This window comes from Panthera tigris, chromosome C1 (assembly GCF_018350195.1).
Source record: "Panthera tigris isolate Pti1 chromosome C1, P.tigris_Pti1_mat1.1, whole genome shotgun sequence".
NCBI classification, from domain to species: Eukaryota; Metazoa; Chordata; class Mammalia; order Carnivora; family Felidae; genus Panthera; species Panthera tigris.
The window spans coordinates 149,740,567-149,756,648 of NC_056667.1; the positions used below are offsets into that span (position 1 = coordinate 149,740,567).

Sequence of the window (16,082 nt, forward strand, 5' to 3'; positions counted from 1 at the left end):
TAAAAATATCTTTGAATTATTCCATGTTGCTTATAAATATTATTTTACTATCCCCATTCTCTGCCTTGATTTGTTGATTTTGCTTCTATTAGGAAACTTTCTTTCTATCTTCAGATTGCAAATTTTTCAGTATTCAAGTCTAATTCAGGTATAAGTCAGGTACTATGAGCTTATTTCTGTTTAAATAATTCATATAATTGACTTTTGTGTATATAGGCCAACTCAGAACTGTCCTAATTTGTGATGAGAAGGCTAATATTTATGTAGTGCTCTAATTTCATAATTCTTACAAAGTTGTAAGGAACAAGTCTTTACTCACTATGGAGAGACTAAAAATTGCTAATTGTATTTTAAAGTGTATATGTAGATGTTTATCCTCTTCTTAGAATTAATACTAATTGATATCACAACTCTCTAGTATGTCAGTGAAACTATCAGGATTTGGGGTGGCAGGAGTGGAGAAGGGTATTGATGAAGAGTTATAAATGTTATTATCTTAGGATAAAGCACGGATAACTACATGAATAGAGACCAAAAATGACCCTTACTTACACTAAAGTAGAAAACAACTTAATATGTATAAAAAAAAATCAGCTAGAGGGGCGCTTGGGTGGCTCAGTCAGTTGAGCATCCAACTTCAGCTCAGGTCATGATCTCACAGCTCGTGGGTTCGAGCCCCACGTCTGGCTCTGTGCTGACAGCTCAGAGCCTGGAGCCTGCTTCGGATTCTGTCTCCCTCCCTCTCTGCCCCTCCCCTGCTCATGCACTGTCTCTCTCTCTCTCTCTCTCTCTCTCTCTCTCAAATATAAATAAACATTAAAAAATTTTTAAAAAATGTAATTAGAAATGGTCTTAGAAATCATGAAGTTGATTTTTAAACTCATCTTATTTTTATTTTCTTTATATTTGTTTATGTCCTTTAGTTTCTTGGCTTGGGATTCCTTCTTGCATCTGAGACCTTTTTTCTGGGGTCATTGGTTTTCTTCCTAAAGTATATACTTTGAAATTCCATTACAAAGGATGCCTTGGTGATAAATTCTCTTTCTGTTTGTCAGAAGGGTGTTTCTTGAATGATAATTTAACTGGGTATCCACCTCTAGATTTATAATGATTTTTCCTTAATATTCTGAGGATTTTATTTTACTGTCTTCTGGGGTCTATTTTTATTAGTTTGTCATTCATTTGTAGGTAATCATTTTTTTTTCTCTTCTTGCTGTAACAATGTGTCATTCTGCAGTTTCACATGATATGCGGAGGTGTTAATTGTTCTTTAATTATCCTGTTTGTGATTCATTGTGTTTCCTGAATCCTGTTTTATCAATTCTGGAAATTTTTTACCTATTATTTTCAAATAGTACTTCTTCCTCATTTTCTCTATTCTTATCTTCTGGAAATCCATTTAGGTATATGTTAGACTTCATCGTATTATCCTCATTTTAAAAGTTACCTATTTCATGGTTTTTTCATATCCTTGTCATTTTATGCTATGTTATGTGTGATTTTTTTCAGATCTTTTTGCCTGTTCCCTAATTCTTTAAAAAAAATTTTTTTTAACGTTTATTTATTTTTGAGACAGAGAGAGACAGAGCATGAATGGGGGAGGGGCAGAGAGAGAGGGAGACACAGAATCGGAAGCAGGCTCCAGGCTCTGAGCCATCAGCCCAGAGCCCGACGCGGGGCTCGAACTCACGGACCGTGAGATCGTGACCTGAGCTCAAGTCGGACACTTAACCGACTGAGCCACCCAGGCGCCCCACCTGTTCCCTAATTCTTATATCCTTTGTCCAGTCTACTGCTTTGCCCATCTTTGGAATTTTTAACCTTAAGGAATATATATGGACATATATATATATATATATATATATATATATATATATATATACACGTATATATATATATATTAACTGTGTGTGTATATATATATATATATATAGAGAGAGAGAGAGAGAGAGAGAGTTTTATATAAATATATGTGGAGTTTTTAAGGATTATATATGTAAGTACATATAAGTATAAATATAAATGTATATATATAAATATATATAGTTTATATGTGTATATATATATATATATATATATATATATATATAAATTTCTAATTTCTAGAAGTCCTACTTTTTTACATCAAGATTTTCAAACTTGGGGTGTCCGAGTGGCTCATTTTGTTAAGCATCCGACTTTGGCTCAGGTCATGATTTCACGGTTTGTGGGTTTGAGCCCCGCCTCTGGCTCTGTGCTGACAGCTTGGAGCCTGGAGCCTGCTTCTGATTCTATGTCTCTGTCTCTCTTTGCCCCTCCCCCTCTCTCTTTTTTCCCCTCTCTCTCTCTCTCTCATAAATAAATAAACGTTTAAAAAATTAAAAAAAAAAAAAAAAGATTTTCAATCTCATCCTGGGTTTTAGAGGTTTTCTTTCCAGACATTTGGATTGTTAGGAGAACAAAATCAGTAGTTCCGTAATTTATTATCTAGTCAGTCTTGCTCTGGGTTCAACTAATACCTTTCACCCTTATTCAAATAAGTAGTCTCTTGTCTTGATACTTGCAACTGAACTTCTACTTTGTCCTCTTGTCTGCCTGGAAAAGATACATTGATCTTTTAAACATCAGCTCACATGTCTTTTTTAATGGAGTCTTTACTTTCTTGGAGAAAAATAATAACTGTTACGGTTGAACATCCCCTGTATGAATTTAATAATGCCATTGTGTGTTGTACTGAAGGTGAAGTCTATAAGCTCTTTGAGGGAAGCAGCCATGTCTCATTTATTTCTGTGGCCCCAGTGATACAAATAATAATATAAATAACAATGAAAATAAATAACATTTTTTGAGAACTTGGTGAGCAAATTCAAGACCAACAGATTATAATGGCTAATGTTAGAGAAATTACTGCCTGTGTTCTCTTCTAGAATTTCTATGTTTTCATGTCTCACATTTAGGTCTTTAATCCATTTTGAATTTATTTTTGTGTGTAGTGTTAAAAGGTGGTCCAGTTTCATTCTTTTGCACGTAGCTGTTCAGTTTTCCCAGCCCCACTTATTGAAGGATAGGTTGCTTTAAAAAAATTAATATGATAAATAGTCCAGGGAAGAATATTGAAATGAAAATGAACTGCTCTGTCTTTTATTAACTCATTCTCAAATGAGATGAGAATTATCAAAAGGACATGAAAAGTTTGAGTTGTTCTGCTCATGGGATTAACTGTTAGATTTTGATAAAATTAGAAAAGTTTGTTTCTGTGGATATTGTGCTCAAGAGTTATGGTAAATCAGGAAAAAAATGCATTTTTGTACACTCATAGAGAGCTTAATGATATTTACAAACAATTATAGAAGAAATTGTTGATATTTTTTCCTAAATATTTTAACACCTAAATGTGCTAACCCATGTTAATTGCTCTTTCATGAGAGACTGTACTGGTTCAAGGTCACTTCAAATATGAGAGCTGAGCTAGAAAGCTCTTTTTTCCATTATTGCTCTCTAGTAATTGTTCAGTAAAAATAATAACAGCAAACTATTCCCTTTAAAGACTTTCTTTGGAGGTAGAAATATTCCCAATTTACATTTACATACATTTGGATTCAACACAAGTGTATTAAGACACTTCTAACATTAAGGTTTAGAAGTAATCAAATTGTAGAAAATTATAAAATGTATTTGGTTATGTCAGTTATATGGTGTTTGCTCTTAAAATAGTTGAATACAAGTTCAGTTTAGTCATAAGCAGAGTTTAACTGGAGAGGATCTTAGATAGTACTATTTGTTCCTTCTTTCTTGGGAAGGCATGGAGAAAAGTACTTAAGTGGAACTAGGAAAAGCAAACCATTACTCTCTTGTTGGGAAAAAAATGAAAATAGTTCATCAAAAGATATATATGTAATTATATAATGTGTCCCTACACTTAACATGACAGAAACTTCAAAAATTAAAATATTGATTTGAAAAATATAGTATTACTATTTGTTCATTTAGTTAGAGGTCTATGTAAATGGATTTAAGATGTGATTTCTGTGTGAACTAATTGCTGTTACTCTGTCCCAGGGTCATAGTCTATCCCAGTGTTTTTCAAATAACAGGTCATAACTCATTTTTTAAAAAGTTTATTTATTTATTTTGGGAGAGAGAGAGAAAGAGAGAGTGCAAACAGGGAGGGGCAGAGAGAGAAGAAGAGAGAGAACCTCAAGCAGTTTCCACGTTGTCAGCCAGAGCCGACGAGGGGCTCAAACTCACGAATCGCGAGGCCCTGACCTGAGCTGAAATCAAGAGTAGGACCCTTAATCGACTGAGCCATCCAGGCATCCGTACCACTAATTTTTAAGTACTGAAATAAATTTAATGGATAGTGACTAGTATTTTTAAATGAAACAGAATATCCTGGAATAGAAAATATCATACCACATTGTTTATAGTAAGGGTAAATGTTGGTTTGTGAAACTTTGTTTTGATAACATATATATGAATATGTGACTGTGTTGAATATATATTTCTCACTATGGGTCATGCCCCCCACCCCCAAATTTTAAAACATTGTCTTATACTATATACTGGAATAAATGTTTACCCAATAGTGTAGCAAGGGTAAATTGTCTTGAGAGGCAATGCAATAGATTTATGTGTTTTCTCTTGGTGCTAGACTTTGTTCTAAGTAAGTAAATACATATGGATATTAGGGTACATTAATGTATTGGATGTTCAACAAATCTAAAAAGGGTAGCAATACAAAATGAATTAGAAATGTTCTTACTGGTATATTTGGGATTACCGCACAGTCTGGTGCCCAGTGTCACATGTCCCTGCATTGTCTTCATTCATCACACCCATGCTTACTTGCTCTTGGTCATAGGGAGGAAGGGGAGTACTCTGTTAAAAAGTCTTCAGTAATATTGAAATAATCTTTTGAACTATCTCCACAGTAGAGGAATTTCACTATATGTATTAGTATTAAGTTGCATCTTGGGAATTTTCAACCTAAAAGATCAGACATTTGACATTTGATTTTTCCATGGTCTATCTGGAGAGTATTTAAAGTTCTATGAAACTGCAAAATGAGTCACTTACATTGAGTTACGTTCATAGTCTAGCTTCAAGTTCTTTTCTTTCTATCAATGAAACGTTAAAATTAGGGCACTTCAGCTTGTAATTCATATTGTAATTAAATAACCAATTATTTCCTATTTATATTCCACTTCTACGTCTGCAAAATTTTATTTTATCTCAATATCCTAACATTAACTGTTCAGTAGAATTATCTTTTGTACGTGAATAGTATATGTAATGTATATAAGTAAGGAGAAAACTGTTTTGTATAAGTTGAAAATTGATTCAGGCCCTTGAAATAAGAACTGAATATTTTATATACAGGGGGAAACATCTGTATAAAACTTCCCATTATGCAATTGTTTTAAAAGGCTTCCACTGTAATATATGGCGGAATAATGCTTCTTCTGACCTCTGAACACAGATGCATGACTTAGCTTTTGGCATTCTTCCTAACACCCTGGAGGGCAGAGATATATTCCAATGTGACATATATTTGAATATGTCTTGAACAGAGGATAAATGTAATTTGTAAACATATCAGGAACAGATTCTAGAGAGGCTGCAATTTGCATTTGTCTAGTTCAGGAAAATTATATAAATATATAAGTCTTTAGTTTATCTATTGCTGTTTTGCTCAAACCAACAGATTTTTAAAACTTTGCCAAATACAGTAACAGTAGGCTCTGAATCATATCTTAATTTTCGTGTTTTCCCTCATTTGTAGTATAGGTTTCTTTCACTCTGATTTCAGGCACTGCCCTGACCTGTCTCAGCCCATGTTGTCTGAAAGACACAGGACTACAGGCTATTAACCATGTTTTTCTACTGTGTGTCTTGATGCGTGTGAAGCATAGGAGAGCTGATCTTTCTACGTTGAATAGGTCCTTAGTCTGTAATCCTACAGTTTACAATACTGATTTCTAAAACATGGAGGCCAAATCTTTATCAAGGTTATGTATGGGAATTTAAAGCTTTCGAAGAAGAAACAGAAATCTTTAATTTTTTCTAATAGTCATATACTAGAACAGGCTTAGAAATACATGTTGGAAGATTTATTCATCTTTAGCCTACCTTTTTGTTTTCTTTCCTTTCCCTTCCTACCTCTTTTCCTTTGTGTTCAATGTTCACTTTTAAAGCAATTTTTATACAGATATTCACAATCAAATAAAATGTGGAAATAATCTTTCACTTCATTCACTATTTTGTATTTTGTTCATTCCTGCATGGTTTAATGGATTATACTTTCCCCTCCCCCCCATTATTTCATTGAATACCAAATCAGTGAGTATATTGTTTTCAGCGTATGTACACTGCTCAGAAGAGAGAACCTCCATCCAGCCATTCTAAATAAGTAAAAGAAACTCCCCCAAAACAAAAAAAAAAACCCAAAAACCTAAAACAAAATACAAAAAACCTTATCTCTCTCTCTATAGAGAGAGACTGTGTAGAGAAAGTGTAATGTAGAGGATTATAATTAAAAGTTTAGTTGGAATAAAATGCATTAGACTGAAGCAAACTAATTAGAGTTGTAGTTTACCTAATAATTGCTGGTAATTGCTTTCAAGACATTAGATCCCCCAACCCCATTTTATTTTATTTTATTATTTTTTTTTCAATATATGAAATTTATTGTCAAATTGGTTTCCATACAACACCCAGTGCTCATCCCAAAAGGTGCCCTCCTCAATACCCATCACCAACCCATCCCTCCCCCAACCCCATTTTAAATGGCAGTGAAATTATTTCACCTTGCCATAGCATTAGTGGCGTTAATACTAATGATTTCCATATTTTCCTTGCATAGTCCAAATGTCATCTTGTTAACAAGAATTCTTTATCAGAGATTTAAAAAAATGCATGTTACAAAATTGACAGGATAACTGTTTGTTTTCTGTTTTTCATTTCACTAATAAATGATGGCAACTGGAATGTTTGACTACCTTCGATTTCATGGAAAGTCAAATGACATTCTTCTCTGAATATGTGGTTAACTTAATTTTAATCTCCTTTTTAAACTAACACTCGATAATCAAATAGAAAGTTGTTTACATTTGAGTGATTGACTTAAACCCCTAAAATATTGGATTTAAATTATAGTTTATTTTCTGAAATTAAGGGAATTATGGGAATATATGTGCACTAGTCCACTTTTATCTGTGATTGACCTGAGGTCTACTATGGCCAGGAAGCAGATGATCTGCCTTCTGAGATACCATCAAAAGGTCAATAGTAGGCTAATGCTATGTCATAGTGCCTACATACATGATTCACCTTGCTTCATCCCATCACATAGGCATTTTATCATATCATGTCATCACAAAAAGGGTAAGTATAGTGCAATAAGATATTCTGAGAGAGAGAGACCATGTTCACATAACTTTTATTATAGGCTATTGTTATAATTGCTCTATTTCATTCTTATCTGTGCCTTAATCTCTTACTGTGCCTTACTTATAAATTACACTTTATCATAGGTATGTATGCATAGCAAAAAACATAGTTTATATAGGGTTTGGTATTAGTGTGATTTCAGGCATCTACAGTGGGTCTTGGAAAGTATCCCTGTGGATAAAGACAAATGAAATGTCATTTAATCTTCTTTCTTCCATTCTACAGAGAAATGATGAAGAGGCAGTTGTGGATAGAGGTGGAACTCGTTCTATTCTCAAAACACACTTTGAGAAAGAAGATTTAGAAGGTAAGGCCCTTCCCCCTTGGGATAGTTTTTGTTATGCTTTCTTAAAGTATTTAAAAGAGAAATATGAAGTTTGTCACAATTTGGAGAATTGTAAAAGTAGATATCAGAGTCATGGTGGCGGTGGTGGGTTGTGGATATGATTTCTTTAACGCAGCCTGAAATGCCACCAGGCAGACCTAAAAACAATGAGAAGTATCCATTCATCCAACAGACATGTAATGAATCTCTACTATACATATTCCAGACACTGTGTTGTATGCCAGTCTTTCCGTAATTATTGCTTCAGGAATTACTATCAATTGGGGAATGAAGAAAAAAAAAGTTATGACAGTCCGGCACATTAGGTGTTACATGAGAGGGGACAATAGGACAGGAAGGGCAGCTAGTCCAGCCTATGTTGTCAGAGTAAGTAACTTTCTTTCACTGAAAGAAAGTTAAAGACAACTGACATTCTAGTTTCACTCAGATATATGTGAGAGGTGGAGGCATCAATAGGAAGAAGATCAAATAAGTCAGCAGGGAGGTAGTATGGTCTGACAGTTCAGTGAATGAAATCTGAAACCAAACAGCACTGGATTAAATACGAGTTCTGCCCCTTATTTGCTATGAAAACTTCAGCCGGTTAACTTCTCTGCACCTCAGTTTTCTCAACTGTTAAGATTAGGATAACAATGATTGCACTCTGTGCTGGCAGTGTGGAGCCTGCTTGTGATTCTCTTGCTCTCCCTCTCTCTCTCTGCCCCTCCCCTGCTCACTCTCTCTCTCAAAATAAATAAATAAACGTTTAAACAGAAGATAGGGATAACGGCCAAGATATGGAAGCAACCTTACTATCTATAATACACAAATGGATAAGGAAGAGGTCACACACGTACACATACACACGTACATACGAATATTACTCAGTGATAAAAAAGAATGGGATCGTGCCGTTTGTCATGACATGGATGGGCCTAGAGGGTATTATGCTAAATTAATTCAGTCAGACCAATAAAGAATTATTATATGTGGGATCTAAAAAAATAAATGAATAAACAAGCAAACAAAAAACGGAATCAGAACTGTAAGTACAGAGAACAAACCGATGTCTGCAGAGATGGGTGGAGGGATGGGCAAAATGGGTAAAGGGGGTGGTAGACCTATGCTTCCAATTATGGAATAAGTCACAGGAATAAAAGGTGCAGAATAGAATAGGGAATATAGTCAATGATATCGTCACAGTGTTGTATGGTGACAGATGGTAGGTATACGTGTGAACATAGCATAATGTATAAATTTGTCCAATCACTATGTTATACACTACTGAAACTCATGTAACATGGTGTCAACTATACTCAAATTTAAAAAATATAAAATTTAAAAAATAAAGTAAGGGTAACATTAGAATATATTTCATAAAGTTCTTATGAGAATTAAGGGAAAAATACTTAGAATAGTGCCTGGCATAAGATTTACATTAAGTCTTGATAGTTATTACTACACCACAATTTTTTTTCAAAGGATTTTTGTTTATTTGTTTTTAATTTACATCCAAATCAGTTAGCATATAGTGCAACAGTGATTTCAGGAGTAGATTCCTTAGTGCCCCTTACCCATTTAGCCCATCCCCCCCTCCCACAACCCCTCCTGTAACCCTCAGTTTGTTCTCCATATTTATGAGTCTCTTCTGTTTTGTCCCCCTCCCTGTTTATATATTATTTTTGTTTCCCTTCCCTATGTTCATCTGTTTTGTCTCTTAAAGTCCTCATATGAGTGAAGTCATATGATTGTTGTCTTTCTCTGCCTAATTTCACTTAGCATAATACCCTCCAGTTCCAGCCACATAGTTGCAAATGGCAAGATTTCATTCTCTTTGATTGCCAATACTCCATTGTATATATATACACCACATTTTCTTTATCCATTCATCCACCGATGGACATTTGGGCTTTTTCCATACTTTGGCTATTGTTGATAGTGCTGCTATAAACATGGGGGTGCATACATCCCTTTGAAACAGCACACCTATATCCTGTGGATTAATGCCTAGTAGTGCAATTGCTGGGTCATAGGGTAGTTCTAATTTTAGTTTTTTTAAGGAATCTCCATACTGTTTTCCGGAGTGGCTGCACCAGCTTGCATTGCCACCAACAGTGCAAAAGAGATCCTCTTTCTCCGCATCCTCGCCAACATCTGTTGTTGCCTGAGTTGTTAATGTTAGCCATTCTGACAGGTGTCAGGTGGTATCTCATTGTGGTTTTGATTTTACACCACAATTTAATGTACACTCCTTATTACTTCATTTTCATTTTTAACCAGAAATTATTATTAGTGAGACACAGGTATATGATATTTTTCATCTTTTGGTTAAAAAAGTAATCTTAAGTAAAAATAATCAGAGATAATTCTTAATAATCCACCACAGCTGAGAAGTAAGGGATCTTCCTCCTAGGAATTGTCAGGTAACTAAATTACAATGGAATTCATAGTTCTTAGATCTTATATTTAGCTCCAACAATTGAATAACAGGAGAATTGACATAATATTTAGAGTAAACTTTCAGCAAGTATACCTACTCAGTGCCTGACATTTTGTGTGGTGCACAGAAAATATGCAGGTCTGGGAAGGTTATACTTCCTGAGTGGGTGTAGTGATTTGCTATGCAATCTATTTTCATTACACAAATTAAAGGGAGCAAAAACTTGAAAAATCTAAATTGATAAAGGAGAATATAAAGATAATTTCTCCTTGGATTTGAAATGCCATTATATTACATTTTTTCCCCCAGTAGAATATTTACCAGCTACTAATGTCCTGTCATGAATTAAACCACACTTGTATTCACTAAGCACATTTAAGAAAACTCAGTAAAGCAGGAAGTTGGCCTAAAAGTATACTCATTGCAGGAAAAAACCATCTTGGGTTTAATGTTTGTGATAATCTGCACACAGATAATTGAAAGTTAACAGTTTAATAATTTATAAAAATTGCAGTGACATACTGGGGCGCCTTGGGTGGCTTAGTCGGTTGAGCTTTCAACTTTGGCTCATGTCATGATCTCATGGCTTGTGAGTTCAAGCCCCACGCCGGGCTCTGTGCTGACAGCTCAGAGTCTGGGGCCTGCTTCGGATTCTGTGTCTCATGGGCCTCTGTCTCTGTCCTCCCCCGCTTGTGCTCTCTCTCTCTCTCTCACAAATGAATAAACATTAAAAAAAAACAATTAAAAAAATTGCAGTGACATACTGAATGTTCCCTTTGGATGGAAAATACATACTACAAAAACAGAATTTAATAAGTTTATTTTAATTATTTTATCAATGTGTATTATATACATATTCTCTTACTTGGCATGGTATTCAGGACAGTGTGATTAACAGATTTCTGATTGGTGAACACAACTGGGTAAGTCAGATTTTCTTCTCTTTACTGATATCTATAGTGGCCATTTTAATCCCAGAAGAGAATAACTGTGGCTAAGTCACTGGTGATCAAAATTAACATCACAGAGTGTAAATGTAACATTACATTTTAGAATCTTGAAATAAAATAGAAAAAACTTACTTATTTTGACTTTCTAAATATTTGTTCTGCTCCCAGACCATACTAAGTAGATAGACATCCTAGCATCTGAGGGTGCTATACAGGATTCTGCTGTGATGCACACAAAGAATCAATAGATCTATCAATGGTTCCCAGACTGATTATTCTGAATTAGAAAATAATGCAGGTGTAGTGTGTTGGATGTCATGGTTCAGGAAAAATCGACTGGCAGCATAATATAAAATGGGTAAGGGGAGAGTGCCAGTTATAAAGATAGCATTGCTGCAGGTAATGTGGGTAGTAGTTTCTCCTTTGGTGTAATTAAAGAAAACGGCCAGAGCTCCACATTTTAAGAGCTTCTTTAGTGGGGCACCTGGGTGGCTCAGTCGATTAAGCGTCCAACTTTGGCTCAGGTCATGATCTCACAGCTGTTCGAGCCCCGCTTCGGAGTCTGTGATGATGATCAGAGCTTGGAGTCCATTTCAGATTCTGTGTCTCTCTTTCTCTCTGCCCCTTCCCCTCTCGTGCTCTCTGTCTCTGTCTCTGTTTCTCTCAAAAATAAATAAACATTAAAAAAAGAACTTCTTTAGTAATGTAGATAAAACATAAATAGATATTTATTTTAAATAAAATCGAGTTTGGAATTACAATTGAAGAAAAACACACAATTTATAAACTCTTCATTCAATTAAGATTTTAAATTTGAAAATTAGTGTTTATAGGATTTATATGTATGTAAGAGTTATTAATAGCTAATAGAATTACCAGTATAATGTAACATCCTGTGCACAGCTTGTAGAAATGCCAGGTGGTTAAAAATATCTATAAAGTCTCAGGTGAAATATGTTTAATGGAAATGATCACTTGACCATATTAGCAGCTTGGTATAGTATATTAGCTAATGTATTCACGTATATTATACATTTTGATGAATGTTATGTCAAATGTATAATTTCTCCCTTCAAATATGTTTTTGTTTTATGTGTATCTTGTACCATTTTTCCTCTCGTTTCCTATTACCTAAAATCAAGAGCATACAATTTTATTAGATTCTGTTCACATCCTGTTTTTCTACATCAGACAGTTAGTAAATTCTTTGAATCTATCTTCGGGGTGTCTCTTCTCATTTCTTCTTTTTCACTCCCACTGCCACTGCTCTTTTTCTTTCCCTCTCTGTATACTGGGTGCTCTCTTTCTCACAATCCACCCTCCTGAAAACTGCTAGTGTTCTTGCTAAGCTTATTTCTGATTCCAGTAGCAAAATGTAGTGAGCAGCAACTGATTCCCTGTAATTAGACCAAATCAGGATTGTAGGTAGAGCAAAAATTGTTGGGGTTTACCAGTTTTTATTTTTGGTCTCCCACATCCATGTGAGATTAGTACTGTACAAAGTATCAGGTTACAAAAGGAGAAATACATTAATATCCTTGAAATTCCTTCTTCTACTTTCCCTTTAATACATGTGTGATGGACAGATAAAATATACAGTGCTCAGTTATATTTGAATTTTAGATGGGTAATGAGTAACTTTTTAGTATAGATATGCCATGCAATATGTTTATTTATTGCTTTTTACTTGCCAGATCTGATAACCTTAGTAGTGGGTATTACCACGAACACTAACATCCCCTCTTAAGGATTGAGGTGCTTATTTCTCTGGTTGCTGTGGGTGTTGCCTGCTATTGTCCCACAGCTGAATTCTTCCCCAGAAATTACCTTCCCCTGAAAGTAACTGTTTCTTGCTGAGGCAGCCATCTCCCCTATGGCATTTTGCATTCAATGAACCATCAGTGGAGTATAAAGGCCTAGCCCCTTTGCTTCAATTTCTTTCAACTCTGAAGGGTGGTCTCAGCTTCAAAGCCCCTTCTGGAATCAATGAAGGTCTTTACTGCAACTGTACCATAATTAAACTTCTCCCTCTACCAAATGCTGCTGCCCATATTTCTGCAAGGGTGTTATTTCTGACAGTTTTCCTCAATAACCTCCCTGAACACAAATCTCTGTCTCAGAGTCTGTTGCTGAGGAACCTGACTCACTCATTCATCATTTTCCTGCTCCCTGAACAGTACCAAGAGATATATATACTTGGTAATTAGCAGGACCTTCACATTGGTGTCTTTGTGGGGCTAAGAACAGTTGTAGTGGGTGAGAAGGCTCTCAAACTACTTGTCTTGGCCATGAGAGTAAATGAAAATCAGTATTGCATGCGATACTAGATGGAAATGGCAGAGATTAGTGCCATCTTTGCAGAAATTGTCAAATCATAGAGGACAGTTGTGGATGATTACAGACTCAGCCAAATGGTGGCATCAATTGCCACTGCTTTGTCAGAAATGGAATCTTCTTAGAGCAGGTTGACATGACCTCAGGCATGTGGTATGCAACTATTGATGGGGAAAGTTCATTTGTATCTATTACTATCAAGAAGGATTGCCAGAAGTAAACATACCCTTGGAAAGTATAACAATATACATTTATGGTCTTGCTCCAGGGCTGTGTTAAATCTCCTACTAATTGTCATAAGAGAGTCCAAAAAGACTTGAACTGAGTGGATTTTCTGCAAAACATTTAACTTGTTTCACTATACTGAACACATGAACATGAAGTGGCAAGTATGTTGGAGGCCTTGATAAGATAGATGATGGGTTCCAGGAGTGCCTGGGTGGCTCAGTCGTTCAAGCATATGACTCTGGGTTTCCGATCAGGTCTTGATCTCATGGGTTCATGAGTTCAAGTGCCACATTGGGCTTTGCTTTGATAGTGTGGAGCCTGCTTGGGATTCTCTCTCTCTCTCTCTCTCTCTCTCTCTCTCTCTCTCTCTCTGTGCCCTTCCCCATCTCTGTCTCTGTCTCTCTGTCTCTCTCTCAAAATAAATAAATAAACATAAAAAAAAACCCAGATGGGTTTCAGATCCTGTTTACTTGTGAATCTGTTAAAAGGACAGTATGAGAGTGCCAACACTGTACTGAGTCTGAAACTCTATGATGGATGGATAGATAGGTCTGGTCAGTTTCCACAGGCCCAATAAAAATAACCAAGTGCCCCTTCAGTTACCCTTACTCACTTAGATTCTCTCTTCATTGTCTACCCTGGTCCCACTTTTTCACAATTGATGCCTGTACTTTTTAAAGAATTTAATAATTTTTTTCAGATATGACCATGTTATATCTTCTGCAGGCATAAGAATAAATTAATGGCAACTGTCATATGTCCTAGTAATAACTAGATGATAATAAAGATAAGAAAATTTAGTAAAGATGACATGCTATTATTTTATTAATTTTGATTGAACAGATTGATTTCCAATCAGGGCAACTGGGTTGTTTTTTGCCAAAATTTTTTAAAATGCTTCTTTTGTGCTAAAGAAATCATGATATGGAATTTACCATCTTAACCATTTCTAAGTATACAGTTCAGTAGTGTTAAGTATATTCACATTGTTGTGTAACCAATCTTCAAAACTTTTTCATCTTGGAAAGTGGAAACTCTATACACATGAAGCAACTCCACATTTGCTCCCTACCCTATCCTGGAGCAAGCACCATTCTATCTTCTATTTCTGTGAATTTGGATACTCTAGATCCCTTATATAAGTGAAGTCATGCAGTATTTGGCTTTGTGACTAGTTTATTTCATAGCATAATGTCCTCAAGGTTTAGCCATGTTGTAGCATGTGTTAGACTTCCTTTCCTTTTTAAGGCTAAATAATACTCCATTGTATGTATATACTACATTTTGTTTATCCATTCATCTGTTGATCAACATGATTGCTTTCATCTCATGGCTATGGTGAAGGGCACTGTTATGAGCATGGGAATGCAAATATTTCTTTGAAATCTACCTTCAATACTTATGAATATATAGCCATAAGTGGGATTGCTGGGTCATACAGTAATTCCAGTTTTTAGTTTTTAGAAGAACTGCCACATTGTTTTCCATAGCAATTCATAATTTTACATTCCCATCAAGAGTGCACAAAGGTTCCAATTTCTCCACATCCTTGCCAATGCTTGTGATTTTCTCAGATGTAGGGTTTTTTTTAATGTTTATTTATTTTTGAGAGTGACAGAGAGCACAAGCAGGGGAGGGGCAGAGAGAGAGAGACAGAGACGAGAGAGAGAGAGAGAGAGAGAGAGAGAGAGAGAGAGTGAGTCAGCAGGGACGGGCAGAGAGAGATGGAGACACAGAATCCAAAGCAGGCTCCATGCTCTGAGCTGTCAGCACAGAGCCCAACACGGGGCTTTAAATCACAGACTGCGAAATCATCACCTGAGCTGAAGTCAGATCCACACAGGTGCCCTGTCACTACTTGTGATTTTCTCTTTGGTTATTTGTTTTTGATAAAAGCCATCCTAATGGGTGTGAGGTGATATCTCACTGTGGTTTTTGACTTGCATTTTCCTAATAATTCGTGATATTGAGCATCTTCTCATATGCTTGTTGGCTACTTGTTCATCATCTTTAGAAAAATGATTGTTCAAGTCCTTAGCTCCTTGTTTAATTAGATGTTTTGTTGTTGAGTTATATGAATTCTTTATATATTCTAGATATTAACCTCCTATCAGATATATGATTTGGAAATATTTTCTCCCATTTCATTGGTTGCCTTTTGACTCTGTTGATTGTGTCCTTTGATACAGAGAAAATTTTAGTTTTTATGTAGTCAAATTTGTCTACTTATTCTTTAGTTGCCTATGCTTTTGGTATCATATCTGGGAAATCCTTGCCAAATCCAATGTCATAAAACTTTTCCCTATATTTCCTTCTAATTTATAGTTTTGGGTCATACATTTAGATCTCTGGTCCATTTTGAGTTAAGTCTGTATAT

The 16,082-nt window shown here is 35.4% G+C and overlaps 1 protein-coding gene across 2 annotated transcripts in view; it reads left to right on the plus strand.

Moving 5' to 3' along the window:
- The first annotated feature begins 7,656 nt into the window (after nt 1-7,656).
- SLC4A10 (solute carrier family 4 member 10) overlaps nt 7,657-16,082 on the plus strand; it is a 188,251-nt gene continuing 179,825 nt past the window's right edge. The window contains exon 1 of one of the 2 annotated variants that reach the window (XM_042997242.1): nt 7,657-7,735. The gene's annotated coding sequence lies outside the window, so the exon portion shown is untranslated. The remainder of the gene's footprint in view (nt 7,736-16,082) is intronic. The other variant, XM_042997241.1, reaches the window with a different exon arrangement.